Source organism: Ursus americanus, chromosome 13 (assembly GCF_024610735.1).
Source record: "Ursus americanus isolate L20-20 chromosome 13, mUrsAme1.1.p, whole genome shotgun sequence".
NCBI classification, from domain to species: Eukaryota; Metazoa; Chordata; class Mammalia; order Carnivora; family Ursidae; genus Ursus; species Ursus americanus.
The window spans coordinates 46,532,019-46,558,654 of NC_142139.1; the positions used below are offsets into that span (position 1 = coordinate 46,532,019).

The 26,636-nt window shown below is 39.3% G+C and overlaps 1 protein-coding gene across 1 annotated transcript in view; it reads right to left on the reverse strand.

Annotated features, from left to right (window-relative positions):
* Window positions 1–26,636, reverse strand: part of SPMIP2 (sperm microtubule inner protein 2) — an 85,582-nt gene that overhangs the window by 52,346 nt on the left and 6,600 nt on the right. The window lies entirely within an intron of this gene.

Genomic DNA, 26,636 nt, shown 5'->3' on the forward strand with positions numbered 1-26,636 from the left:
GTCTCAGCTACTCAACTCCCTCATTGTAGGGCAAAAGCAGCCGTAGACAGCATGTAAACAAATGAGCATGGCTATGTGCCAATAAAGCTTTATTTATGGACATTGAAATTGTAATTTCGTGGAATTTTCGAATGTAACAAAATATTATTTTTCTTTTGCTTTTTCCCTAACTATTTGAAAATGTAAAAGCCATTCTTTTTTCACCAACCCTACAAAAACAGGTGGCAAGACAAATTTGGACCAGGAGCCATAGTTGGCTGACCTCTGCTCTAGATGGTGGAAAGATGGTGGACACTAAGGAAGCAGATTGCCACAGAGGCTGAAAAGAGCACAGACAGGCCAGTCTGGGAGGTTTCCCAACAAGCTTCATCTGTTGCCAACCCTTGAGAAGGACCCAGCTATGGCATGTGTCAATAGGAAAAGAGAAAATTCCATCTTTGAGGCAAATGTCTTTTTTTGACTTCTTTACATTTGCATGGTTTCATTTAATTAATAATGAACTCATTCATTCATTAATTCTTTCACTTATGCATTTATTCAACTAGTGTTTAGTGATCTATATGTCAGGCACTGTTCTGCGTGCCGGGGATATAGCAGTGAGCAAAGCAAACACCCTGCCTTCATGGAGCTTGTATTTCCTTTAAGAGGCAGGCAGTAAGAGTAAACAGTCTTTCATCAGCTTTCATTTGACTTATCACAATAACCTCTTTTTTTTTTTTTAAGATTTTATTTATTTATTTTGACAGAGATAGAGACAGCCAGCGAGAGAGGGAACACAAGCAGAGGGAGTGGGAGAGGAAGAACCAGGCTCACAGCAGAGGAGCCTGATTTGGGGCTCGATCCCATAACGCCGGGATCACGCCCTGAGCCGAAGGCAGACGCTTAACCGCTGTGCCACCCAGGCGCCCCTATCACAATAACCTCTTAACTAGCCTTGGCTCCGGCTTCTATCCTGTCCAATCCATCCTCCACACAGCTGCCTAAAGGGAACTAAAGCTCAGTTAAAATAAATACCTCCTCTCCTAAAAAAACATGAAATGGTTTTCTGCAGTACTCATAATTTTTTCCATCCGGACTTCTTAGGATGGCTGCTGAGTGTCTTCATCATCTGACCCTAGCCTACGAATTGATTTTTACCTTCTGTCACTTTTTCTCATTATCAGAGTTCATCTTTCAAGGTTTGTTGTGAGTGATGCTTTTCTAGAAAACACCCCTAATCCCCCAAGTCAAAATTAGACACTCCCACACTGCCTCAACAGTAGTTTCTTTTAACTTCACTCTCCTTTTTATATCATATTTATTGGATCTTCTCTATTTTTAACTTCCTAGAGGGTAAAGGCTATGTCTTATTTATGTCTATAAACTTTTTAAAAAGAGTCAATTGAAATATATTTGATATATAACTGTGTACATTTAAAGTGTACAACATATAGATTTGATACATATATTGTAATATGATTGTCATTAGTGTGATAATTAGCACATCTATCCTGTCACATAATTATAATTTTGTAATGGTTGGAATAATTAATATCTAGTTCCTTGGCAAGTTTGATGAAAATAATACAATAATACAAATAATACAATATTATTGTCTATATTTACTATGCTGTGCATTAGATCTCTAGGACTTATTTACTACTCTTTGCAAGTCTATATCCTTAACATCTCTCCTGGTCCCCCAGTCTCCATGGTAACCACCATTTTCTCTATATTTTTATGAGTTTGGCTTTTTTAGTTTCCATGTATAAGTGTATCATATAGTACTTGTCTTTCTCTGTCTGACTTATTTCACTTAGCATGATGTCCTCAAGTTCTATCCATATTGTTGCCGATGGCAAAATGGCCTTCTTTCTCACGGCTGAATAATATTCCACTGTAGATATGTATTACCTCTGTAAACTCTTAGCTGCCAGCAGAGTGCTTTGAACATAGTTGGTCCTCAAGAAATATGCATTGAATGCTGAAGTGAGTTGTTAGTTGAATAAACGAGTTTGAAAATTCCATCAAAAGGGGTACCTGGCTGGCTCGGTCTGAAAAGCGTGCAACTCTTGATCTCAGGGTCGTGAGTTCAAACTCTATGTCAGGTGTAGAGGTTACTCAAGATAAATGAACCAATAAACTTAAACAGAAATCCATCATAAGACAGGAAGCATAGAAACTCATATTAAAAGAGAAGCAAGCACTTCTTTAACTATCTAAAGAGCAATCTACTTTCCAGAGCTCCCTTAAATCCTCCTATTTTGGATTTTATGATATGACACTTAAGGATAAGGTCAGAGGAAGAACTGCTTTTCACAACATTTATTTTTATTAGTTAGAGGCAGAGAGAAGGATGAGAGCTCACAGTAATATTACTTCATTTTATAATATTGCCTCATGAGGCCAATTCTCCACTTCAGTGACCAAAATGAAACATTCCAAGGAAATAAATCGAAAGGAATCAAGTGAAACATGGAAATGAGTGTTTTAATAAGTATATTTGGAAATCTGTTGACAGTATGGGCATAAATTTACCATTACAGATGCGCTGTGTAGAACAGCTGGGCTTATTGGGAGACTCAAGGCAAGACAGAGGTCAGAGGTGACAGTAAGAATGCAGAACTATGAAATGAACGCTAATGGATACATCTCACATATGCATGTGGGAGGAAGAAGAGAGGAGACGATGCTAGAAATTAAATTTTGCAACTGCTAATGTGAATAAGACTCTTGAATTCCAACAATTACCACAGAATGGACCCACGGACTGGAAAAATCTTAAGGACTTCATTCATTTCAATCCCATTGGTGCAATTATGTAGTGGGTCTAACCATTAAGCGAACTGAAAGATTAAGTTTATCAGATTTCTGAAAGAGCCAAATAAACATCAGGCAGAAACATCCTTGCTACATGCATCTATTCTTGTGTCAAACAATAAACCTCCTGTGGATAATCTGAAAACATGGAAACTGGAAGCAGTCTCCAATAAACTCAAAGTGCCTCCAATAAATTCATGGATTATTGTGTCAATAAGGTAACTTATATGATAATTACATATGAAATTATAAATTGGAATTTAGAGTTATAAAGAAATAGAGATTTCACTTGATACTTATGCACAGTTCAGCCAATGGTTGAACTCATATTAATGGTACCCTCCTGAGTGCCTGGAACTGGGTCAAGGTGAACAAAGATTCATAAGACATGACCTCTGTCTTTTGGCTTTTTCATATGCTGTAGACTGCACGACTGTGTCCCCCTCCAAGTTCATATGTGAACTCCTAAGGCCCAACATGATGATATTTGGAAGTTGGGCCTGTGGGAAGTGCTTAGGTCTTGAGGGTGGAGCTCTCGTGAATGGGTTTAGCGCCCTCATGAAAGAGAACCCAGAGAGCTCTCTCGCCCCTTCTACCATTTGAGGTTATAGCAAAAACCACAGCCATTTATGAACTCACCAGACATGGAATCTACTCTCACCAGGTGCCTTGATCTTGGACTTCCCAGCCTCCAGAACCATGAGAGATACATTTCTGTTGTGAATAAATCACCCAAGGCAATGATATTCTATTACAGTAACTCCAAACAGACTAAGACACCATACAATCGAAAGAAGACTGTGTTCATCTCCGCTAGGAAACATTGCTCTCATGACAGACATTGTTATTCATTGAAACTTTAAAGTACAGTTTGATCTATGTTTCATGTGTCTGCTTAGGTTTCCTAGCTGTTTCATGATTGCACGTCCTGTCTCCCTGCTTGTCAAGCCAGCCCTTGTTAGTTCCTGTTAGAGACACGAACGGTCTTCTGTTTGCTTTGAAACTTCCACAGCATTCTGAGCAATGCAATACACTAAGCAAACACTTTGTAATATTTCTTGAAAGAATGACTACTTTATCATTAAGGTTGCTGATATAATCCCAAACTATACAATTCTGTATTTCTCCTGGTGAGTGCAGGAAGAAGGCAAGATCAGAAGTTTTGCAAACATCTCTGGGCTTTTAGTTGGAAAATAAAACTGACAGCCTCATCCTGACATAACTTAGCCACCAGGTGATTCTCTACAGGTTCATCTCACCTGAAGGGGAAATATAAGGAGATAATAATGAATAGGTTTCATTGTTCCTTTTTGGTTTTTGTCTTGGGAATTTTCCTAGTATAAACATGCATAAAATAGTCAATTGTATTATAAGGAACTTTTTACCATTCATGGAAACAGGCTCTAGATGTCCCATTGAAAAAGGATTTTTGAAAGATTTATGTATGTAGCACTAATAAAAACTCATCACGAGTACTATAAATAACAGGGAATCCATGGCAAATGGATTTAATAATAAGGAAAATTATTATGTCGCATAATAAGATCTGCGGTATGAAGATTGTGTGGTTGCTTAATTCAGTAGCTCAGTGATGTCTTCAGAAGTGTAGGGTCTTTCCATCTGTGTTTTCTGCATCAGGTGCCTTCAAGCAAAGCTCCCCTTGAGGTTCCAACGAGGCTGTCAGTTCCAGGTGTCAAATGCAGACACCATAATGCCCATGGGGGGGGGGGTGTTTCGTCAGTGAAGAAGCCTTTCCTAGAAAACCCCAGATGAGTTCCTCTTTCATTTTATTGGCCAGGTTTGAGTCATTCATTTCTTCTGAAAACCAAGCACTGGGAAGAGGATTGAGATTTCAGTGACTGGCTTGGATGAGTCAGGGTTTAACCCTGAGTCATGGGAGGTGAGTGTAGACACCCAAACAAAATGGAGGTTCTCTAAAAGGAAGAGGGTGTATTGACCTCTGAGTTATCTGCTGCAAAGAATATAGGGAAATGTTCTTCATAGGAAAGAAAGAAAGAAAGAAAGAAAGAAAGAAAGAAAGAAAGAAAGAAAGAAAGAAAGAAAGAAAGAAATCTCACACACACATATCATGTAACTTTTTGCTGCTTTATAATCTACTTTTAAGACCGAATCAATTATTTGGAGTCACTACTTCACCCTCCTTTGGTTCTTGATCATGATCTCCAACCATTATAATCTGTTTTGGTGTTTTGCTCTCCTACCTGAAGATAGAGCTTTATATTGAAATGATACATAGAAATGGAGGTAAACCAGGGGCTCCATCAGAACTCATCTTCTCAAAATGCAGGGAGAGAGAGCAGTCATTGGTGTTCCTCTCTATTTAAACCGCCCCCCTTTTTAAAAACATTTTATTTATTTATTTACGAGAATGAGAGAGAGAGAGAGAGAAGGACAAGCAGACGCCCCTGAGCACAGAGCCTGACACAGGGTTCGATCCCAGGACCCTGAGATCATGACCTGAACTGAAATCAAGAGTCAGACCCTCAACCACCTGAGCCATGCAGGCACCCCTCTCTTTCAACCCTTTGAAAGAGAGCAGAGTCTGCAAACTTTTCTGTAAAAGACAGCGAGTAAATGTTTTCCGCTTGTGCGTGACACGATTTCTGTCACAATTCCTTAACCCTGCCCCAGCAGGACAAAAGCAGCCATAGACAATATGTGAACTATTGTGTGCCTACATTCCAACGAAACTTGATTTATGGACCTTGAAGTTAGAATTTTATGTCATCTCACATGTCACAAATATTCCTCTTTTAAGTTTTTCCAACCACTTACAAAGTTAGAGACCATTTTTGGCTGCATAATACCAGGTGTCAAAACAGATTTGGTCCACAGGCTGTAGTTAACTAACCCCTGATCTAGAGTGTGTCTCATATTTGCCTTTTATTTTACAGAGGAAGCTACCATTAGATAGGAAGCTGCCATTCACATTTTAGATAAGAAGCTTCTGTGCTGATTACTTCACAGCAAAAGTACTTAAAAAAACCATTTCATTTAAATGCATTATTTTGCATGGAAGTGTTCACTTTTTATTTGTATAATAGGTCCCAGTAAAGAGCATTGTTTTATTCTACTTTGCTGGTGTGAATTTGGTCTCATCTCATTTCTGACTTTGTGATCTTGATTTTGTTATTATTAGGCTTGCCTAAGTGACCAAGGAGAAGATGCAAACATAGTTATCCTGCCAGTGCAAATAAAAACCAAAAAAAAGTGGGGTGGGATACTAAATTATACAGATAGATTAGAAATAGCGTCAGGTAAGAATTACACTGGTGTTACCCCACTGGAAAGAGCCGAGAGAGTCCACATTGCTCCATTGGTGCTCTGAGTAATGACGGTAATTACCACCTAATCCAAGGAGAAGAGCGTAACCAGCACTGGACCGGGGAGAAACAGCTACACCAGTTACAGTGCCATGAATTAGAAAATGTACCATTGACTTAATACCAGCTTTGCTTCAAATGAGAAAAGAAAAGAAATTTACAACTTTAAATGTAGACATTGATAGTAAGTCACATCACAATTACAGACAAGTTAAAATGTAATTTATTAAAATAAAATAATACTTTTTAGCCTAAGTGAAATATGGCAATTTCCTTCTGTATTGCCTCGATAAACAGTGTATCAGGAAAGGATTGTCTATTTCTAGATGCCAGCAAGGGAATTCAATTTAGACCAGGGCAATTTAGACTAGTAAGTGGTATTTCTCACCTTGTAAATGATACAATAAACAAGTACAGGAACGCCTGGCTGGCTCAGTTGGTAAAGCATGTGACTCTTGGTCTTAGGGTCATGAGTTCCAGCCCCACGTTGGGTGAGGAGATTACTTTAAAAAAAAAAAAAAAGTAGAAATGGCTGAAGCTATGCTATAAGAAAAACATATGAAACCTGCCATTTGAATTATTGAGAAATATTTAATTGTAAAAAGCAAGAAAGCAGTAATCAACAGATAGGTACTCTTTTATTTCTTATACCTTTTTCGTTACACCTTTAGCCCTTTCTACCTGGACCCCTGGGGAACTGGTTGTGCTCCCAGACAGTTAAAAGGATTGAAATAAAATGACTGCTTACTTATTCCTAGAATAGATTTCACTACGCTGCAGTATTTTGCTTTTGAAATGGATTTGTGAACAGGTGAACTGTTAGACTCACAAAGCCACATGAGAGCAGAGATTTACAAATTATAAATTAATTTAAATTTCCTTACCACTCCGTACCTGAATATCCTTACTTTGGGATCTATTTTCCATCCCTGTGAGCAAACAGTTCCTCTAGAATCCACTTGGTATAATAGAAAGAGCACTTGGACAAGGAGAATGGCAACAGGGATTTTGGTTTTAGCCTCGCTGCCATTGGCTGAGTGAACTTGGGAAAGTCATTTTGTCTTCCTTGGTTAACCTCAATTTCTTCTTCTTTTTTTTTTTCCCAACAACTTTATTGAAGTATAACCGAAATATAACAAACCACATATATTTAAAGTGTACAATTTGTTAAGTTTTATATGTACACAGGTAACGGGTTTGCCAGATAAATACAGGATATCCAGTCAAATTTGTATCTCAGGTACACAGTGAGTAATTGTTTTAGTCTAAGTATGTTCCAGACAAAAGAATATGTTTTTAGTACATATTCTTTATCCAAAGTTAAGTTTAATTGGGCATCCTATATTTTTACTTGCTAAATCTGGCAACCCTAGTCATGGAATATCACCACAATCAACAAAAAGAATGTACCCATCACCCCCACGAGTTTCGTCATGCCCCTTTGCAAATCCTTTTTCTCACTCCCTACCCTCTTCCCGTACCCCAAGCACCACTTATCTGCTTTCTGTTACTATAATTAATTTGCATTTTTACAATTTTATGTAAATGACACCAATACAGTATCCACTCTCTTTTGTCTGGCTTCTTACACCAAGCATAAATTATTTTGAGATCATCCGTATTATGACATGTACGGACAGTTTATTCCTTGTTATTGCTGAGCAGTATCTTACCGTATGGTAGTCAACAGTTTATCCATTTTCCTGCAGATGAACTTTGAGGTTGTTTTCAGTGTGTAACTCTTACGAATAAACATTTGTGTAGAGATGTTTGTATGGAAATGTGCTTTCATTTCTCTTAGGTAAATACCTTTGCGTGAAATAGCTGGATCATATGGTGGGTGTAGTCACTTGTTAAGAAACTGCTGAACTGCTTTCCAAAGTGGCTGTATCGTTTTACATTTCCACCCGCATGGTATGAGAGTTCTATTTTCTCCACATCCATGTAATTCTTGTTAGAGCTGCTCTTCATTTTTGCCATTCTAATCAGTGGGTTGTGGTGTCTCACTGCAGTTTTATCTTGCATTTCTCTCGTGATTGATCATGTCGAGCGTCTGGTGCTTATTTGCCATCTATATATCTCTTGGGATGAATTATCCGAATCTTTTGCTCATTTTTTAATTGCATTGTTTTCTTATTGAGAGTTTGAGAATTATTTATATATTCTGGATATAAGTGTTTTATCAACACGTATTTTGCAAATATTTTCTTCTAGTCTCTCCTTGTATTTTTATCCTCTTAACAGTGTCTTATGGAGAGTAATGTTGATACAGACCATTTTCTACATGTTCTTTTATGGATCACACTTTAGATGTTGAATCTAAAATTTCTTTGTCTAACAAAGATTATCTCCTATGATTTCTTTTAGATGTTTTATAATTTTAGGTTTTTCATTTGGGTCTATGATCCATTTCAAGTTCATTTGTATATATGATGGGAGATGCAATTTCGAAAGTTCAAATTTTTTGTGTATGGATATTTAGTTTCTCTAGTACCATGTTTAAAAGATTGTCCTTTCTCTGCTGAATTGCCTTTGATCCTTTTTTTAGTGATATATATACCACTAACTATATACCTCACTAAATGCACACACACACACACACACACTGGTAGTTTACTGGGTCCCTGAATAAAATGCATTTCTTACTGTGGGTTGCAGTCAGAAAAGTTTGAAAGCTGTTGATATAATGGTCACTCAAATTACTTTTTTTCCCTCTCTCCTACTTTTCTTCTACCCACTGAGTTTATATCACTCTCCCTGTGTAATTCACACTCTGCCCTTTCATTCAGTATTTCTTGTGGTTTGCAGGTGGTTTATGGCAAACCATTTCCTTTCTCATTTGTTTTGCTTTGTTGGGAGGCATCATGATGTGGAGAAAAGAGAAGAGACCATACCTCATCTGAATTCTATTTCATAATAAGTTTGTGCCTTTCTTCAAAATACTTAGTTTCTCTGGCTCAGTTTTTTCTTATCTGAACTATGAAACCACCATCTAATAACCTCATACAGTTTTTGCAGGAAATGAGAGATATTGTATGTAGCATGTGTATTCCGTGCCTAGACATGTAACTAGCACGTAACAGATGCCTGATGATAGCTATTGTCATATTATATACCTTCTGACCACCATTTCTATTACTCCCCTCACCTTCTGCCCGGCCTGTTCCTTCTTCCACGCTAATGCTATTGTAGCTTCTACAAGATTAGCCCTGAGACGAGTAAATACAACGCCCTGGGCTACTGTAGTGAGAAATGTTTAATGCTATTACACAGGAAGTATCATGGTGCCAAACAGATGGAGATCAGATTTAATTTTAATCTAAAAAAGAAAAATTCTTCTTCCACAAAAGAGACCTTAAAAATCTTCTTCCCATGGTCAAGGTAGACAGAAAAATACTCCCCTCTAGACAGAACGCAGCTGCCGGAAATGCAAACCATTCAGCTCAAAGGACCAAAGCTGTAGCTGAAACTACCATTCCCTAGAACCTAAAAGTCACCAATTAGAATGTTCTATGATTGCTAATGGGGGCAAGACTATTATTCTATTGTCTTATACCAGCTGAGAAAATGTCCGGCACTGAAGAGAAATTCAGACCGAACCACTGTCTGTCTAAGAGTTATTATCTGTTGAGTCTGTTGCAAAGTGGATTTGGAGACTATATTTGTTGTGTTTGCTTCCTTAAATATTAAAAATAATCAAGGAACCACTCTATGAATTCCTGCATTCCTAGCCCAGGTACACACAACCTGATTATGCCTAGTTGAAATTCTCACAGCTAGCATGGTTGTTCTATTTTTGTACTGTATCACAATTTTAATACATTTACTCATTTTTACTTACATGTGGTAAGCGTCTAGCTGTTTTTCATATAATTGATTTGTTATTCATCCTAATTATAAATGATGACCTGGTATAGAAGCTACAGGTCGAGTGTGTTTCATTGTTCCTTCATTCCAGAAACTTAGTTAAAAACCCATCGACAGGCGTGGTGTTTGGATATTTGGATGTTCCACAAAAATTTTAATCTGAGCCTTAACAGTTCTTGAGCTGAACCTTCCAATGTATTAGCCATGGCCACAAGTGGTATGATGTACTAAAGTTCCTAGCTCAAATTGAAATGTGCTGTAAGTTGAAAACATACCAGATTTCCAAAACTGAGTAGAAAAGAAAGAAGGTAAAACATTGCATTAATACCTTGTGATATGTATTTCATATGGAAATGGTAAGAATTTGGATATATTGAGTTAAATAAAACCTATTACTAAAGTTATTTCACCTATTTTAACTTTTAAAATTTGGCTACTAGGGAACTTTGAATTATATATTTGTGGTTTGCTTTATAGTCCTGTTGAACAGCGCTAGTGTCAAGTTTGGAAACTTGTGAAATTTCTATGATCCTTAAGCTTGTGGGCAATTATAATGTGGCTCTTAAGATCGGGAGTATTTGCTGCAATGTTTGCTAAAGAGGGCGAGGTCTTAGTGAGCATAACTCACTGAAGAGTCAGACAGAAGCAGTCTAGAAGGGTCTATTCAGGAGACCAAAATGAAACTAATTTGAGCAACTGTGTTTATGCAAGGGAAGAGCTAGTGGCTTTAATGTGTGGATAAGTGACCACGCCCTGTCAGTGCAATGTCATGTTCAACTTGTTACTCATCCCTGAAACCTGCCTCCCAGGTTTCTATAGCTAATTGCTCACTGCTGGATCCCTTTTAAGGTGAGATTACACTCCCTACAGGATATGTTGCACATGCTGACATCTCGAGAGTTTCTAAGTTTTCACTCCACATAATACTCACTTTAGGTCATGTTATGGCTTTGAATAAAACACTGAGTATGAAAGATGGTTGTAGGCAATACTAGATGGTGACAAATAGAAATCCCCTGGATCTATATGAGTTGTAATCAAATAGATAAAAGAGGACTTTAGGGACAGAAGTTTTTTTAAGTCAGAGCAATTGCAGACTAGTAATAACCTAATAATGAGGTATAAATTAAAAAATATGTCAAGTATAGATAGGCCAACTTCATGGAAGCATAGAAATTAGGTAGTTACAATGGCAAATGTTGATAGTGTCTGCTAATGGTAAAAGAGGGCTGAGGGATCTCCCGTTGAGAGGTGTTATTCAAAGAGGAGAGTGAGGAGGGTCAGGCTATCATGATTTAATGCCATTGAATCAATGTTGCACATTGTTTTCCTTGGAACGCCAGTGTTTTTCTAGTATAGTTCTGTGCAAGTGTTGATGCTAGCAGTATTGTCTTCTAAGACATATTAAAAATATATTTAAGAATATAGTGATTAAGAATAATGTAGTTGTCAATAAACTGTCTTTAAAAAATGCTGAATTTCAGGTTTTCAGGACATTACATGTGAGATCACCTGATACATGGCTGCCAGATATTCCACACACACACACACACGCCCCTGCTGTGACTCAGTTTTTTATCTGTAAAATGGGGATAACAATATCCATGTGACAGATTTTTACAAGAATTACGTTAAGATAATTCATGTAAAGAATTTAGAACGGTGCCTAGCATATTCTATGTCGTCAGTGTTAGATGATAGTGATGATGATGATGAAGAAGATCTGATACGTACATTTATTTAATGATCACTGGTCTGATCATTTTAATGTTAAAATTTTAACACATTTACAAAATGGATCAAATGTTGACTTTTTTACAGCAAATCATTAAGATAGTAAATCATATTTCATTATCCGCTTTAATCCAACAGTACACTTTATTTTGCTAACTCCATCCTTATTAAATTCTTTCAACACATTTTAATTGAAAAAATACTGCTGTGGTTACAGAGCTAAGACTCAAGAAACATTCATTAAATCCATGAATGAAGTGAATGTGAGCAATGTTGCACTAGACATTGGATCATCCAGTATTTTCTTTCTGCTCGGAGTCTGTAGCAGTGGTTTCCCTGTAAATGTTTAACAACTGGCTCTCGGAAAAAGCTATGATTTTAGCATTTACGTATACCAAACTTTGTGGTGTCAGTATTCCCACCATGGCCAATTTAAAACTACCAATTTGATGTCATTGAATGCAGGGGTGGAAAGAGCATAGCATCACCTGAGAACTTATTAAAAATGCAAAATCTCAGGCCCTTCCTGCTATCCCTGAAACAGAAACTGTGAGTGGGGGGAGCTGACAGTCTGTGTCTAAACGATTCCTCCATGTGATTTTGTTGCATACCCAAGTTTGAAAACCACAGCCTTATCCTACTGCTGTTGTTTCCGAAGGAGCAAGAATGCAAAGTAGCTTCTAACATATATTAATTAGTGTGCCAACTAATGACTAACAATGTTGGTGTTTTGATTCTTAAAAGCATCTAATTATGGCCTCTGCAACTGTAACTCATATATTCCTGGAATCAAGAAAGGGTACCAAGCTGCTACTCTTATGGGAAGGGAGCAAGGTAATTTCATCTTCAAATATTTCCGTGTTTCATCTGCTATTCAGAGGCTCTGAGAATGGGTTACTAAGTGCGACTGGTTGTGATTTCTTTCCGGTGGCTTCGGCAGTAGAGACCATGGGCAAAACTCCTATGCTAAAATAAATAGATGTCGTATTGCATTAGCGGATATATTAATCAACTTTGATTGCCAGTTGGTTTTGGAAATCACATTAATACAGCCCTAAGTCCAGTTATTGCATTTGCAGTATTGGCAGAGAGGTACATGTTTCCAGTGGTTTCTTGGGGGGCTTTGGATTGGTGTGGCCTCTAGAGGTCAGCAGGTACAACCTTACACCCTAGGTAGGGTTCCGTCCTGCGGCTGGCGTTCACCCAACTGCCAGAATATTTCCAGCCACAGAGCACATTCTATTTTTGGACAGGTCTAATTATTCTTCCATACATTGAACTGAAATCTGCCTTCCTGTAATAGTCATCTAAATTCTGAATTTTATTTAATAATCTCTTAGTGGGCAGCCTGTCAGATAAAGGAAAGGCTCACCCTAGCTTCTTTTGCAAATTGGGCTGCCTCATTTCTTTTGGGTATTCTTCATGTAACATGATTTTCAGACTCTTCACTATCCTGTCTCTTGATGCTCTTCAATATATTAATCTCTTCCTTAAAATGTAGCACTCATCACCCAAAATAATGCTACCGTGTGGTCCAGTCAGGGCAGAGTTGGCTTGCTTGTTGAACACGGAACTCTCTGATTGCATCAGCTTTGTCGGCCCCTGTGCTAACGTGAGTTAGCTGACCTGAGTTGGGCTCATCTTGAATCCCCTGTCAGCCAAAACCTCCACACCAAGCAATTACACAACGTGTTAGCTATTCTTCCTTTGTATTGTTGATTTTTAACCCTAAGTGCAAGGTTCATATTTATTCCTGTTAAATTATGATCTTGTTAGTTTCAGCCCCTAATTCTGAAATACTATCTTTTATGACCCAAATCAGCATCTCACTTTATTCTCTCTTTCCTTTTCTCTGTCTCCTAGGTTTATGCCTTCTGCAAACCTAATGGCATGCCTTCTTTCTATTCAAATCACTGAGAAAACTGTTGAACAAAACAGAGCTCACTCATGCTCTCCTCCCTCAATTATTAAACATCAAAGCTTAAAACTGGAATACAATGTCCAGGGGACGTACCAGTTAAATATTGACTTTCACTTGCCAATTGTACCTCAGTCTGCCTTGTAGCCCGAAAAACGAAAACGCTGCAATAGCTGTAAATAATTCCTAGGGAATATTTAGGGTACTTTAACAGATTTATTTGACATATATATCTCCATTCTTTGATGTGTGCAAGAGACAGTTTAAGAATAGCATAGAATAATTAAAAGCTTTGATCATAATCCTGGATTAATTGAGGTACTTAGCATGGATAATAACTATACTAAAAACGTTACTACCAATCTGTTTCTTTGAAATTTTCTTCGAATTGTTTTTATGTGTACGGCAATTGCTCCTCCAGTGGCCCCTTATATCCATAAAAATTGAAAATAATGATTAAGTTTTAAAAAAATCTCCTGTTTAGCGCAGAACGTAGAGTTTATAGGTTATGCAAAGAAACATATTCCTAAACTCAATTTATGAGCTGCATGATTATGTAAGATGTGGAGCTGAAAGCAAATAACGTCAAGATCACAAATGCCGTAATTCAATTCGAGGGTGGTCTCTGAGGTGATATCGGATCTGGCAACTTTAGACTACCCAGGGAGGAAAAATTAGAAATATGTTTCAGATGACATGGGTGAGGGGGCAGGGGAGGTGACCTTTTCTTTTAAACATGAATAACCCTGGCTAACCTAACATCACAGAATTTTGAAATAATTTTGGAAGTAATGCTGATATGAAATGGCATGAAACATTCCTGTTTATTTTGAATCTCCTCCTCGAAAGCAGTATCGTGTACTGTTACATCACTGCTTATAGGAAAGCAAATTAATTTTACACATTTGACTACGTGGTCAATAGTCCCAAGTCTCCAACTGTTACTGAGTAATCACAGGTTCCTTGCAGAAACCAAAATTTCTATTTATATGTTTTTAAAATGGGAGACACAGGGCAACTGGGACCCTTGCACATTGCCAGTGGGAGTGTAAAATGGCACAGCTGCTGTGGAAAAGGATGGGATGATTACTCCAAAAAAGTAAACACAGCATTACCATATGACCCAGCAATTCCACTTGTGGATATACACCCAAGAAGTGAAAGCAGGAACGGGAACAGGTGTTTGTCCACGCATGTTCATGGCAGCATTATTTACAGTAGCCAAAATACAAAGCAACCCAAGCATCTATCAATGGATGGATGGATTTTAAAAAAATGTGATAGGGCCACCTGGGTGGCTCAGGTGCTTAAGTGACCGACTCTTGATTTCAGCTCAGGTCATGATCTCAGGTCCTGGGATGGAGCCCCATATTAGACTCTATGCTCGGCATGGAGTCTGCTTGAGGATTCTCTCTCTCCCTCTCCTTCTGCCCCTCCCCCTGCTCACACCTATGTGTGCGCTCTCTCTCTCAAATAAATAATTCTTTCTTAAAAATGTGCTATATACGTATGTGTTAGTCTGCTGGGGCCATCATAACAAAATACTATAGACTGGGTGGCCTAAACAAAATTTATTTTCTCACAGTTCTGGAGGCTAGAAGTCCAAAACCAAGGTAACTTCAGGGTCAGTTTCTGGTGAGACCTCTCTCCTTGGTTTGTAGTTGGCCCCTTTCTATTTTCTTGTGTGGCTTTTCTTCTGAACAAACACAGAGAAAGCCCTCTGATGTCCCTTCCTCTTCTTATGGGAACACCAGTTCTATGGGATCAGAATGATGACCTTATGTAACCTTAATTATCTCTATAAAGGACCTGACTCCAAATATGGTCACATTGGGGACTGGGGCTTCACATATGAATGTGGACTGGGGTAGGGGGACAGTTCAGTCCATAATAAATACAATGTAATATTATTCAGCCTTAAAAAGGAAGGATATTGTGACACAGGCTACAACATGGATTAACCTTGAGGATACTATGCTCAGTGAAATAAACCAGTCACAAAAAGACAAATACTGTATGATTTCACTTATGAGATTATTAAAGTAGCCAAATTCATCAAGACAAAAAGTAAAATGGTGGTTGCCAGGGGTGGGGGAGGGGGATAAGGAGAGTTACTGTTTAATGGGTACAGAGTTTCAGTTTTGTAAGATGAAAAAGTTCTGGAGATGGATGGTGGTGATGGTTACACAACAGTGTAAATGCGCTTAATGATACAGAGTTGTATGTTTTTAAGTATTTACCATTTTCTGTTTTAAAGTTTTAGATTGACCATTTTATGTATGTTTATTTCACCACAATTTAAAACAAAAATGAGAAAAGCACTCTTGGATTAATCCATTCATGTTTTAGTATGTGACCCCAAGTGGCCCTAACTCTTGATGGATCTCTTTCTCCTGAAACACATTTAAACACACACACACACACACACACACACACACACACACACACTTACTATGTCACCATGATCAGCCTATCAACCAATAGTCTAATTCTTTGTTTTATGCTTTTTTTCTATATTGTCTTTTCAAATGTATGAGTATTTCAACATCTACACCTACCTTTCCATAGAATCTCCTAAATTTTTATGTGAAATGCAACTTAATTTTTTTTCATGTGTTGTTAACACAGTGATGGTAATAACATTGTACATTTACTGAATTATGGGAATATCAGTCTGGGGACTTCCAGCCTCACAAGAATGTAAATAATTTAACAATATTGTTAGATGTTAATTGACTCTAAACTAACAGAATTGGGAAGTCCCAGATTTGTTTTGCCTTTGGTCTCTTTCCCTTCCTCAACCAACATCCAAATGCAGGGAATGCCTGGGTCCTGGCACGCAATCAATATCCGAGGGAGAGGGGCGCGTGGGTGTCTCAGGAGGTTGGGTGTCTGGCTCTTGATTTTGGCTCCGATTGTGATCTCAGGGTCATGGGATTAAGCCCCAAGTCGGGCTCCGTGCTCAGTGGGCTGTCTGCTTGAGATTCTCCCTCTCTCTTTCTCTCTCTCAAATAAATAAATCAATCTTTAAAAAATATCTGTGGAAGAAATGAATAAATGCGGGGTATGCATGTTATACAAATATTCCCTTGTTGAAGAAAAATCCAGTGTCTCATACCAACCAGTTGACTGTGAATGTCTAAGTTGAGTGTGAACACATTTTGAAATAGTATTACATTATTACAGGAATAATTCAGCTTTTAAAATACAGCTAATAATTTTTGGTTTATTAAGAGTTTTTTTCAAGTGTACTAGAGCATTTAAAAATGAAAATTTTCAATATCCCTTTGTTGCTTTTGTAAAGCAAAAGCCAGGAACACGGGTGTGACTTCTGGGTATATGTGTTAATGCCTTTGCAAGTATTCTAATTCAAAATTTTCAAGTTTTACTAGACCCAAAGGGAAGAGAAACAGTCTATCCTACTAGAAGAAGAGAGCTGGAACAGAGAAATTCAGCTTTTTGTAATGCTTTGCATTGTAATTTATATGTAGATATGAATACCATATATTAAAATGCTGACCAAAGATAAAAACCTAGAATTTTGTGCAATTAGACTGATTAATGATTAGAGCTGTTTCAAAATTATATTAAGTGTTTACTACATCTGCAGTGTTATGTTGACAGATGAAGAGGAGGCAAAGGAGGAGGCAAAAGGATAAGGCTTGGCCTGGCCCTCAGTGGTCTTATCATATAAATAAATATAATATAAAATAGTCTTACACACTGATTCAACTAGAGCAAAGCTGGGTAATGCTGCCTTTCATCGAAAAAAAAAATTCAGAGAAGGGTATGATTAGCGAGAGGTACTCACAGAAAATGTAGCTTTTGTGCAGGGCTTGTGCAGATCAATGAGGATCAATGCACAAATTTGAAAAATTAGAATTTATAATTTAAAAAATTTAAGTATACGGTCAAATACACATGAAATCTGGGGATGGGAATCTGTTAACGTTTTCTGCTGTCTCCCTAAAAGAAATGGAATGTAAAGCAGGCTTCCAACATCAGCCCCAATCTCCATTAATCAGACCATTTTGAGATGAATAGGTTCATATAAAAAACCTCATAGTTTTCTCCCCTCTTCAAACACTGGCTGTTTCTTACAGCAGATGAAGAAATTACAGCAATAAACATGGACCAATTGGCAGCACTCTCTTTAGCCCAGTTAGTATTGCAGGGTTTGCAAATTACAGAATTACATTACCTTTGTTCCATCAGGTGTTACTTTTTCATGCTAATTATTATTGTGAAAAAAAGAAACAATTTAAGAATTACAGAACTTTTTTTTTTCTAGTTTCCAATTTTCTAGTTAACAAAAAAGGGGAGGGAATTCTTTTTTTAAAAATTCTGTTCCTTCTCTCTTAGGGAGGTTTTCTAGATTGTCTTCTTTTCTGTTTTCCTACCTTTTCTTCGGTAGCCCCTTGTGGCTGCAGCTTGCCTACTTCACCCCCGTGTGTCAGTTACAAAAGGCTAAAGTGGAGAGTCCTACTGTGCTCTCAATTTCTCATTTCTAACAGCAGCCTGCCCCCCACAAGGAGGCACTGGGTGAGCAGCAGCTGGGCCCCTGGAAGAAGGAGGGGTTAAATCCATTCCCTTTGAACTTGTATGATTCCCTGCCATTGCTTCCCACAATGCCTCTGCAATACATTTACGTTTCCATTTCTACTAAAAAACAAATCTCTGTCTTCTCCAAAGGAGCATGAAGTAACCACCACTCTGGAAAGCTCTGTAGGGAGTAAAAGGGGCTGGGGGGCTGGGCGAATGGAGTATAGGTAGGAGGGAGCAGGCAGAAATTCTGTCTGAAATTTGTTTCCGGATGTTGCTCTCAGCAATGCTCTATTAGCAAATAAATCATATAGATCATTGGGAAAGTAGTGTTAGAGAAATTTTGGATGAGAGGAAGAAGATGCTGAAGGTGCTGTGGAGGGCTCCTCTCCTTTCCACCCCCACACATCTTCTCTAGGCAGAGAACTAAAAGAGTGAAAAACAATGTGTTCTCTCTGCCTTGTCCTTTTGTGCTGAGATAATTAACTGACCCAATTTAGGAATAAACTGATATCCAGAATGACTCTTTGGGTAGGAGAATAATCAGTCAAAAGTGTAAGTTAGTGCCTATGAAGAGTATGATAAAGGAAAATACCTAGACTGCACACGTCTCAAGGCTTTGTTCGTCAGTTCATGCATGCCTGCCTTCTACAGATTTTTTGTGAAGGTGTTCTGCTCTGCTGCCCTGGGTGCTAAGATATGTCTTGTCTCTCCCTAATCTTTGAAGCTGGAACCAGAAAGACGGTGAGTCCCAGAGGTCCTGGTCCCCCCGCTGGAGCTGCCCAAATAGGCAGCCTCCCAAGAAAGACCGTGATATACCCACCACGCATGATCAGCCCACTGCCACCAGCTCAGGAGAGTAATTCAGACAGACTGTCTAGTGGTCTGGTCACCACTGGACATCTACCTTGCAATATCTGGGGAAATAGCCTGAACCTTTTCATCTTATTCTGATTACAAGAGAGGAAGTTAGTAATGGCCTATCTATGAGGGAACTCTTGCTTAGTGCCCTGACATCGTGAACATTTCTCCTACTTGGATTGCGCAGAATTCAAAGAATGAGTTCTATCCGACCTTAGAGTGGATGTGTTGTGATTGGGGAGGTTGGCCTGGCCAGGGCAGCAACTAAGGGTCAGAGTTTTAACAATGAAAATTCAGTGTCCCAGGAAACCCTTCATCTGGGGTAAACTGGGACAATTGGTCAACTTAGGACAGAATGCTAAGGTAGCTGGAAAAAGGAGGTCTCAATCTGGACAACAGGAGAAACTAAAGCCAGGGGAAAGGTTAAGGAAATGCACGAGGTGGTGGTAGCCGCCATCTGGCCTGTTGGATTTGCTCGCGGGAGGTAGGCAGGCAGTAAGTCAGCTCTGCACTGGAGCTGGATTGCGAAGCTCTAATCAAGATTCCCTAAATATCCTTTGGTAGCTGTTTAAAAAAATGCAAACCGAGACCAACTAGGGTTTGTGATGATCTATACACAGCTTTTTGCTCCTCATTCTTCTTTGTCTCTGTAATTGTAGAGGAGAGAAAAATAAGGAGAGACGGGGGGTAGAGGTGGGGAGTAGTCACAGAGGTTAAAGGTGTATCAGTCATTTGGTGAAGGTAGGAGATAGCAGAAGATTCAAATGCTTGTGATCTTTTCTAATGAACAGACCAGAGGAATAACCATTATGGTAGAAGTTGTCTTTGAAGCTGCCTAATGTTAGAGTCACGTGCTCAGAAGTTTATCTACTCGGGGCGCCTGGGTGGCTCAGTCAGTGAAGCATCTGCCTTCAGCTCAGGTCATGATCCCAGGGTCCTGGGATCGAGTACCGCATCAGGCTCCCTGCTCAGTGGGGAGCCTGCTTCTCCCTCTCCTTCTGTCTGCCGCTCTCCCTGCTTGTGTGCTCTCTCTCTGACAAATATGTAAATAAAATATAAAAAAAAAAAAGTTTATCCACTCTGTTGCGACTAGTTGAGATGTAAAAAGGTGGATGACAGGAAATTGAAGTAACCCTGACCTCAGATGCTCTGTCTTTGGGCCAGGTAGGGCGGGATGTCATTTCCTTTCCATTTATCTGTGGGGCGACACTATCCCACTTTCTGTGAACTCTCTGCTTTAATAGATGGTTCTGACTTTTTGTGCAATACATCATTTTCCTTTGGGCACAATCTCAGCTCCAAATGTATGTTTTCAACTTGAAAACATTTGAAGCTGAGGCACTCTGTCATTATTTTAGGTGATTCACAGCGGTGAAGTAAACGTTTACTGTACAGTTTTTGTCTCTTTGTTACATCACCACACAAAAATGGCTGGACAAACTCCCATCCAAATTTGGAGATAATGTTGGAGACAGTCTGATTTGAAATAAAGGCTGATGTCGCAAATAAATGTCACAATTTTCCAAAGGCCTTTAAAATTGTGACTGTCGACTGGAGAAAGCCTTATCAAGGTGCCGTGGACCCAGATGACAGTGATCCTCAGACCCCAGATCATCAAGGCAGAGGCTCTTGGATTTCCCACACTGATTGTGAACGAGAGGCTTCTCCGTGCTGCTGTTTGTGCCTCAGAGTGTTCTGGGTGGGTGGCAGCAAGAAATGATTTATTCAGCAGTGGTTACTGAGGTTCTTGACCAATATATGGACTAATGTAAATAACTTCCTACTTTATAGTCCTTACACAGAACAATCTATACATACAGACCGCATTTCCATAGGACCTGTCCTCCCTCAGAAGCAGCGGGAGAATGCTCACAGTGCTGGGGATTTATTGCAAGCTCATTTCAATCTTTATCTTTTGGGTAATTACACGCTGAGGTCAATGATGAGCAATCATTTATTTTTTGGGCCCATTTCAAGGAAGTCTAAGACAATTGGTTTGAGGGAAAAAAATATCCCTGAGACCTAGAACTGATAGGTTTTTGGTTGAGTTGTGTTTTTGTTGTTGTTGTTTTGTTTGTTTAAGCCCTGCAGACGAAAGGAGCCGACGTTCTGCAGGGCATTTCCTCATGTCCCAGGGTACATGCGTGAGCCAGTGTGACCACACGCGTGCGTGCACAGCCTGCGAGGGGCAGTGACGGAGGAGGGGATGTGGATTAGCGCTGGATCCTGTGTCCCAAGTGGTGACACGATCCTCAGGAAAGGAAATGAGTGAGATTTCCCACATCAGTTCCTAGGACTGTAGAATCATATGTTTCGTTTTTTGTTGGGTTTTTTTTTTCTTTAATCTTTATTTAGCCCACATGACTAGCCCATCTACTTTCTTCTGTTTCCATTTTGTGAAAAGAGGGTGGTGATAGCTGTTTAGCTTGCAGATTGAAGTTTGAAAGAGTCTGGAAATCCCTAAAATAAAGAGATGTGGGAGGTATTATTTCCTTGCTACGAACAAAGAATTTATGTAACCCAATGGCTATCAGCATTTCGTCACTAATCTTCCCTTAACTTCAGATAGCTTTGTTTGCATGAGTTTTGAATACTTAGATTCTTGATTATCCTGTCATCAGTGCCATAATTCACTGGGCTAGAAAACATATTTTGTTTTTATATAATCATTTATAGAATGATATAAGGCACACTGATTTAAATTATACAAATGTTCCCATCTTTTTATTCTTTTAATTGTGGGCTTTTCAACTACTTTTAAACATCAGTGGTTGTGAGCTGAGACTTTTGCTCTTCTGACGAAAGGCAAGTTAGAGCTTACAGAGTAATAGGATTGAAGCATATGTGAGCTTCCAGGAGCAGAACACAGAACAGTCCGAGCACCTGAGTCTCTGCCTTCCCCCCCGTCTCGTGGCCCAACTGTATCACAAAGTCTTGGTGTGTTTGTGTCATGTGTGAGAACCCAGAAAAGCTCCGAATTTGGGGTATTCTGCATTTTTAGAATTTTCCATAAGTGGTCCTTAAGCTTATGACATTTTGAGAATCAGTGCCCTGCATTTGGGATGGTGGTTAGCTCAGAGTCCCCTTTAGGGAGATAGATCTTCGTATTGCTGGCAGCAGAATGGGACCGAGAACCCAGAAACTGGAGTTGACTCACACTTCATGGCACCCTGTGTCTCTTTTTCCCTTTGTAGATGCCTCCCTCCCCTAATGATGCATTTGTGAGTTTGGATCATTGTTTCATGCCCTTGGGAGGTACTGAACGTATTCCGGCCACTTGGGGTTCCTAGCAGTGCCCTCAGCAACCCCAACCTCCATTCCCAAGGCAATTCACTTAACTGTCAAGAATGAGGCTCAGAAATAAACTGGGTCTCCCCTTTCCTCTACCAGAAGATTTCCTGAGCCTGTTCCAGGTGCCGTCAGAGAAACTCCGTCCTCTCAGATCGGCGTGGCAGTGAAGTACTGGGCCTCCCTATGGTGTCTGTCTAGTTCAACACTTAATACAGAGGCAGTCAGTCTGCTCATTTCTTCCCCTCAAATGATCCCTTGTGATCCCTTTTCATTAACAGACTACAGGAAAACCCATTTCGGTGGATGTGCCATTGAAGCCACCTTATGGTGGAGTCACTTGCTTCACATTTTACGTCCTCAATTGTGTCTAGTTGAGATGTGAGAAAGTCAAGTACCAGGAAACCGAGTCTCCATCCTTGACTGTGGACCCTCTCCTGCAATTCTGTAATTCTGCGTACACAATCCTGCAGTTGTGTAGTTTTCCAGAAGTGATTTCCTTTATTTTCGAAAGTGCTGCCCCAAGTCAAGGATTTGACCAAACAAACGATTTCAGGTCTCTTTCAGGACTGTTATTCTTAAAGGCGTGGATAATCTTCTATCTGCCTCAGACTTTCCCCTAGAGTGTATTTTTCTAAAAGATGATGTCTGTGGTCCGAGGGGCCTTTTAATTGGCTCTTTGAAAGGTTCTACCTTTTCTGAGATAATTGCTGGCAACTGGGGTTAGCAAGACAGTGAGGCACTTTATCCTTTATCGCTTGCTGGGAATGAAATGGACGAGGATTGTACACAGCAGGGGCGGGGGAAAGTGCTGCCTCGCTGGCTGTCCGCGTGCGCTGCCCCCCCTCTTGCAGGAGAGGGAGGAAGGAGAGAAATGCACTCCAGCTGAACAGCAAAGGTGGGTGCCTGTAGAAAAGACGCCCCAGCCGGAGCACCCTAAGGAGATCTTTCTACTCTCCCTGACTATAGAACGACATATAGTTTTCACCAAGGTGACATAAATTAACGGCGTTCACGTGTCGTATTCTGAAATCCGCCATTCCACTGTAACACCTTTTTAATGGAACTTGTTTTCTTTAGTATGATTTAGATCAAGTTTACAGGAAAATCCCAAAGGCCAACAGTTAGCAGGTTAAAAAATATGTTTTGTGAGGGCTCTAATTCTTAGCCTCACAGAGAGCTTCATCTTCTGGGCACAGGAGCCAGCCGTGCTGCTCTATTGCTCGTGATCTGTGTCAGGTGGCAGCAGGAACACGGATGTGGAGCTCTCCACGTGCGGGGCACTGTTCTACGTCCTCGATGCACGTTAACTCACTTTAAACTCTCAGCAACCCGCTGAAGTAGATATTGCTATTGCCCTTTTACTGATGGTACAACTGAGGCACAGAGTGGTAAATACCTTGTTCAGGACACAGTAGTTAGCAAGTGGTGGAGTCAGAAATGTTTAGATCCCAGCTACTCAAAGTGTGGTCCCTGGAGCAGCGGCAGGGGCCTCGCCTGACAGCTGGAGAGAAATGCTCAACCCAAACCTTTGGAATCAGAATCTGCACTTTAACAAGACTCTCGGGGTGATTCATATGCACGTTAAAGTTTAAAAACCACTGGCTTAGATAATCTTGAATTATATCTCTTCATACCCGTTACAAACCTGCTTATGGTTCAGACTTTGGATGATAAAGTGTACTTGGCTGGCTTCTTGTGAAAAAAATGGGATTTGAGAATGATTTTTGTGTCCTCTCCCCAGTACCTCCCTCCTCTAGCTAATCCCCTTCTCGAGAAAAAAAAAAAAAAAAGCTACAAAAAAGTTCAAAAAGTTATTAAATTCATATTATATGCAGGACACTTTCATTTCATGAATTCTTCATAGCAAACCTTATGAAAGAGGCACAATTATCCTCAATTACAGATGAGAAAATGTGAGTTAGAAAGGTTGTGGGGCGCCTGGGTGGCTCAGTTGGTTGAGCACCAACTCTTGGTTTTGGCTCAGGTTGTGATCACAGGGTCCTGGGATCGAGCCCCACGGTCACCCACACTCAGCGCGCAGTCTGCCTGTCCCTCTCCCTCGCCCTCTGTTCCTGCCCCCACTCGCATGCTCTCTGTCATCCCTCTTTCTCAAATAAATGAATAAAATCTTAAAAGAAAAAAAAAAGAAAGGTTAAGTTTGAGAAAAGCCAAGACTGATGCCTAAGTTTCCTACAGTCCTTGTTTCTTGAAGCTGGAGCTTCATGCTTATCCTAGGAGGCAGCACAGTGCCCAGCTCACAGTAAACACTCAGCTAAGCTTTGACAGAAAAACCATTTCTTCAGCCCTGTTCCAACAACAACAACAAAAAACTTTTATTTGCTCCATCCTGAGCATTTGTTCCTGATTTAAAGAAGTGATATTAATGTAACGTACAAAGGATCAACTTTGGAAAATTAAATGATAGCCCAGAAAGACAAATAAATGCTTCTCTTTCCCATCTTATTTCACTTAATAGAAATATTTATTGTTCTAAAAAAACCCCAAAAAACCAAACCAAAAAAAAAAAAAAAGAAAAGAAAAGAAAAAAAAAGAAAACCAGAGCATGGGACAAAGCTTGTCCTGCTTTTCAAAGTGATAGCAGCAACTGATGTGTTTTTTTTTTCTTGCAATTCACATCGGTGATGATGTGGATGATCAATGAGTTTAGGTGAGATTGATTTGAAACTGCTGTCCCTTGTAGATAAATTTTGATTCAGGCAAATCACATGCTAAGTCTACAGAATAAAACACAGATTAGCCAACCGAATGTGTCAGTGCCTTTAAAATGTATAAGCTTTTGTCATGAATTAGTTTTCAAAAATGTAAAATATTTGCCCCGTGAATGATAGTGATGAGACATCAGCTGAATTTGCAGTACGACAGTTTCATTCTTTCTTCAAATAGGAAACCACAGGCAGTTCAGTGTGAAGTCATTTTCTATTTTTAAAGTAATTGAATTTGAGATGTAACTATTAGTGTGACAGTTTCACAGGGCAAAAAAATGAGATGAATAAATGGGTCTGGAATCCAAGCTAATGGAGCAGTGCTTTTCAAAATTACATACACATTTATGTACTTCTCCTACCACTTATAGTTTCATTCATCATATTGGGTTTTGGCCATTTCCTCGCAAGTATTTCCAATTCTAATATATTTCTAGCAGAAATCCCTTGCTGTGATCACTCCTTTGTATGGTAGGATCCTATAACAGTCCTGGTTTACATTAGCAGATTTTCTAGTAGGTATATGATGGCCAACTAAATACATTAATTTTTTATTCAGTCAGTAATCTGGATATCGTGCACATAAACACATCGTATAAATAGGGGGCAAGTGGAGGCTTCCATCCTTCTTATCAAGGTGTGTGACGTTCAGCAAGCCTTAGTTCTCTGAACCTCAGTATTTCCATCTGAAAAGCGATAGGTGAAATGAAATCATCTTTTATGCTGTCTTTTTAATTTAACATCCCATATTAATTATTCCATCACTTTAATTTGGACCAAGTGGGAAATGAAAAATTCTGAATGAAAGAGTATATTTCTTTCCTTTTTTAAAATTTTAATTCCAGTATAGTTAACATACAGTGTTATATTAGTTTCAGGTGTATAATATAGTGACTCAACAATTCTATACATTACTCAGTGCTCATCGTGGTAAGTGTCCTCTTAATCCCCTTCACCTATTTCACCCATCCCCCCATTCAACCTCCCCTCTGGTAACCACCAGTTTGTTCTCTACAGTTAAGAGTCTGTTTTTGGTGTGTCTCTTTTTTGCTTTGTTTGTTTTTTAAATTCCACGTATGAGTGAAATCATATGTTATTTGTCTTTCTCTGACTGATTTATTTTGCTTAGCATTATATACTCTCTAGATCCATCCATGATGCTGCAAAGGCAAGATTTCATTCTTTCTTATGGCTAATATTCATATATATATTTTTTAAACATTTTATTTATTTATTTGACACAGAGAGAGAGAGAGCACAAGCAGGGAGAATGGCAAACAGAGGGAGAGGGAGAGGGAGAGGCAGGCTCCCCACTGAGCAAGGAGCCCGATGTGGCGCTTGATCTCAGGACCCTGGGATCATGACCTGAGCTGAAGGCAGACACTTAACCAACTGAGCCACCCTGGTGCCCCTATACCACATCTTCTTTATCCATTCATTTATTGATGGACACCACTTGGCTGCTTCCATAATTTGGCTATAGTAAATAATGCTGCAATAAACATAGGGGTGCATTTATCATTTTGAATTAGTGTTTTTTTTTTTTTTAAGATTTTA